Consider the following 4924-nt stretch of genomic DNA (forward strand, 5'->3'; position numbering starts at 1 on the left):
TGAACACGCCACATCCGCCATAACACAACACTCTTCCCGAGCCTTCCACTATCAAAACCTGACAGAAAAACTTTATTTCTCAGAATCAAAGGAGAAATAATTAAAATGGATGGCCTTAACATTTACCTATTGTACTGTTGAGTTATCAAGGACACTTTGGTGTTTTTGTGTTGAGAAATGTTAAATAAACTTAGCACAAAAAGTAAGGAAATTTGTGTTTGGTAGATTATTTTTTTGTTGTAACAATGCTTCTTGGCAATAAATCTTATACCGTTGGGAAGCCGGTTTATTTCCCTTTTAAATGGTGCCACATTTGTAAGGAACATGCATTTGTGGGATGAGCAGCAGAGATGAGTATATGGGTTGCACCCATGGAATATTTGCCAAAACCTCTCTGCCAATGCCAAACAGCTTATTTTGCTGTTACTATTGACTCTTGTTTTGAGCTTCTGGTACCCCCAGGTGCTGCCGATCAGGTGCCTGATTGGCACCTGATTGGCTTGCCCAAACAATCCGGAACAGACTGCATGCAGCCAATCTCTGGGCTCGTAGGGCTGCCAGGAGAACTGCTATGACTGCCCTTCACCGTCAGGCCCATTTGCACTGGTGTTGGCAACACGTGCACTGGAACCTGAACATGTGGAGGAACGTTATGTTCAGTGATGAGTCCAGATTCTGCCTACAGCAGTTGGATCATAGGGTCAAAGTGTGGAGAAGACACAGAGAATGCTAAGCTGATTGCTGCACCGATAGAGTAACATCTTTTGGTGGAGGCAGTGTGATGGTGTGGGGCGGCATCTCCCTCACTGGAAAAATGAGGCTTGTCATCATTGGAGGCAATCTCAATGCAGAGAGATATGAGATGAGATTCTGCAACCATTGGCAATCCCATATCTCCACAGTCTGGGACTGAACTCCATCCTCCAAGATGACAATGCTCGCCCCCACAGAGCAGGGTTTATCAGAGACTACTTTCAGAATTTGGGAGTGGGAGAGGATGGAATGGCCTGCCAGCAGTCCTGACTTCAACCCCACTGAACACTTGTGGGATCTGCTTGGGTGTGCTGTTGGTGCCAGAGTGACCAACACAACCATGTCGGCTGATTTGCGACAAATGGTTGAAGAATGGGATGCCATCCCACAGCAGTGTGTGACCAGGCTGGTGACCAGCATGAGGAGGAGGTGCAAGGCTGTTGTGGCTGTGTATGGTTCTTCCACACACTACTGAGGCTCCTGTTTGTTAAATGAATAAATTGTTAAATTGCCAATATGTCTTGTTTCTTCAAACTTCAATCATCTAATCCACCAAACAAGAGTCAATGGCAGAATAAGCTGTTTGGCATTGGCAGGGAAGATTTGGCAAATATTCCATGGGCGCCACCCACATACTCAGCTCTGCTGCTCATCCCACAAATGCATTTTCCTTACAAATGTGGTACCATTTAAAAGAGAAATAAACAGGCTTTCCAACGATATAAGATTTATTGCCAAGAAGCATTGTTACAACAAAGAAATGATCTACCAAACACAAATTTCCTTACTTTTTATGCTAAGTTCATATCATTAAAAGAAAATCTTTGTCAGGGTGGGTGAGTGGAGCAGGTGGACCCAATTGCAAGAGACAGCAGGCAGGATACAATGCAGAATATTTAATGGATAGGTTCAAAAGTCACAGGAACATAGGAACACTGACCATAATCACAGGAACTAACACAGTACAAAAGCAGACGACTCGACAAAGACCGAACTGAAAACTGGACTATAAATACACAGGGTGTGATTGCAAACTAGACACAGGTGAGGGAAACAAGACACAGGTGAAACACATGAGATAATCAAACACAGGAAGTAAAGGTGAACCAGACACAAGGAGAAAATATTTCAAAATAAAACAGGAACTAAATTAAACAGACAATAAGTGACACAACACACGGGCAGACTGGGAGCAGATAAACTGGGGAAGACACTAGGAGCAGGGCTGGGCTAACCAGGGTGATGCAGGGCAGGTGAGAGGAGGTGCACATAAATACAGGAGGAACACACAAGGGAAACAGAGAAAAAAACAAAACCAGGCAACATAAATGCAACAGTGAAAACTCAAGAGAACAAAATACACAAAGAGTCCAAAAACCACAGAAAAAGTCTCGGTAGGATGTGACAACCTTAACATGATTGAACACAGTGAGGAAATACTTCCAAGCGGTGACTCCTCCGGTCAGCCAATTGCAAAGCTTCAAATTCTGGATTACAAATTCAATCAATTTCTGAGCTCTGAAACCTACGTTTTTTATTGAAATAACATCATCAAACAGTTACATAAAATAACACAAATAACATAACAGCTTAGATAACTACACAAACGCAAAGACAATGAGAAATAAATAAGTGTCCATAGCAACCACCATAGCAACAATAGAAAACGTTACATTCCTACAATTTTCTGGCATGACCCGAAATAACCTTTGTAATAACTGACAAACTAAACATCATATACACTCACTGAACAAAGATTATGAAAATAAAATGCATGCATTTCTCGCTAGAAATGTCATCAAAATGCATCTAAATCTGGAAACTATCCTAAAATTTTCCACTGAGAATAAAAGAATGTCAGCCATTTTGTTTTTGCAGACAGAAACTTGACAGTCACATGATGTGGACGCAGGCTAATAGAAAAGAATAGGCCAAAAAAAACATAGGCATCTCACAATTTTAGAGCCATTATTGTGACACTAATACATTTTGCACTGTGACCCAGTGTATTTATTATACATTTTGATGTGAGACTGGGTTGGCTTCACACAATGAATGGCCTAAACTTCCGCAAGAAGTAGAGTCTGCTCTGTCCCTTCCTGTAGACAGCCTCAGTGTCACATTTCCAGTCCAGTCTGCTGTCAAGGTGAATGCCCAGGTATCTGTAGCCCTCCGCCACCTTCACCTGATCTCCCAAGATGGAAATACTGTTTAGCATAGTCGCAGTCCTCCTGAAATCCACAGCCATCTCCTTTGTATTGGTCATATTTAAAAGGAGGTGATTGTTCCCACACCATGCCACGAAGCCCTAACCCTAACCCTAGAGGTGAGGAGTTTGGAAAGAAAAGGATATCATGGACTGGATTTAAAAAGGTGAGAGTAAAGGATGATAACAAAAAGGAAAAAAAGAAAGATGAAAACAAGTTCAAAGTCAGAGGACATTAGCAGAGGTTCAAGAGAGGAGCCAACAAAATGAGAGAGAGAGAGTAGTCAGAGACTGAAAGTTGAGAAAAAGAGCCATCCCTTCTTTAAAGGGCTATGTCAGCCAGTGCTGATGAATGTGGTCAAACATCAATGCAGTGTGAATGATGAGGCCTGGCACTATGTTGACACACACACACACACACACACAGACACACACACACAGCTACAGTATGTTCACAGACATATGCACTCACACAGCACTTTGCAAAAGTACCTCCTCCTTTTTTGATCCCTATAACCTCCATTTCAATTTCTATATTAAAATGTCTCCCATTGTTTTATGTGACTTGGCACATTGCTCCTTGCTCTCCAATGTCAGCGGGCTGATAAATAAATTGATGGACAGTAAAGGGCAGTGTTATCATATGCCATGACAGACCAGTGTGTCCAGCAGCAGCTCGATCATCTCTCATTCCAGACCTTGTTAAGACTGTGCTTTCTCAAAAAGAATTCAGTGCAAAACTGACCTGCTTAATGTCTTTCTTGTAAGTCATGTGATATGTCATCTGTTATGACCTTTTGACTTTGGAAAGATATTTCAATATTCAGGTCTGGAGTTGCAACTGTGCAGGTCAAACTGTAGATGTTGAGTTGTAGGATCATTTTGTTAAACTAGGAAATTAGACATATTAAAAAGTTCTTTATGGCATCAAAAATGATTCTGCTTGTAGCTTTTTCCGATAAGTGTAGTCCTTTTACTTTGACTTGCAGCTCACATTTTTATGTCTTCATCATAACCCATGTAGGTGTGTCCTTTGTCTCAGAGGCATTTTAGAGAAAAACCAGTGTGTTTCCATAATGTGTCCATAGTTCACAGGTTGAGGTATGATGTCTTGATGGATAGCTTCTGCCCTTTTTTTTGTTTTTCTTCTCTTCTCTCACTTGAAACATTGAGAAGATGTAATGCCACTGACTTTTCAATAATCCCACAGATTTAACAGGTTGTAAACACACCAAGGTTTAATCAAAACCAATGTCGGTTTATTTGTTTATTTGCAAATTTATTTGTAACGTGTATGTTCTGCTTGATTTCTCCATTTCTGCAGCAGCGCTTCCTGACAAGCACTGTTTCATCCCAGTTGTAATTGCATACACACACTCCTGTCCTATAATTACTCACCTGCTCATCACACCCATAACATGAAAAACAGAAAATGACCACATCCACCATTTCCAGCAGCGTGTGTCATCTTCATTGCGTCCCCCCCATCCCTCCTCCTCCTGAGCCTCTGAAAAGCCTTCTCTCCCATTCGTTAAGCATAGCGTCTCCTCTCCGCTCAGCCTCAGCCTGCCATTTATCACGGTGGACCAAGGCAAATGGAGCTTTCAGCTGAGTGGTGATAAGGAATCGCAGCCACATTAAAACATCTGTCACACCTCCAGAGCTGTGCACAGCGGGCGATACAGTGGCTGGAAGAGGAGGAGGAGAGGCGGATTAAAGAGAGGAGGAAAAGAGGGTGTGTGGAACCAGACAGATCCATTTGGGCGCGCTCAAATTTATCCTTGATCTCCACTTTTTCCCCCTTTTTAAAAATCATTTCCCCACTTTCTCCTTTCGTCTTCTTCTGTCCTCAGTCAAATTCCATCCACAAGCTTCCTTCTTCTCAACCACCATCAAATTGTATGTTTTACTACCCCCCCCCCCCCCCAATAAGACCACACTTCAAAGCAAAGACCACTTCAGCAG

This window comes from Thunnus thynnus, chromosome 6 (assembly GCF_963924715.1).
Source record: "Thunnus thynnus chromosome 6, fThuThy2.1, whole genome shotgun sequence".
In the NCBI taxonomy this organism is placed as follows: Eukaryota; Metazoa; Chordata; class Actinopteri; order Scombriformes; family Scombridae; genus Thunnus; species Thunnus thynnus.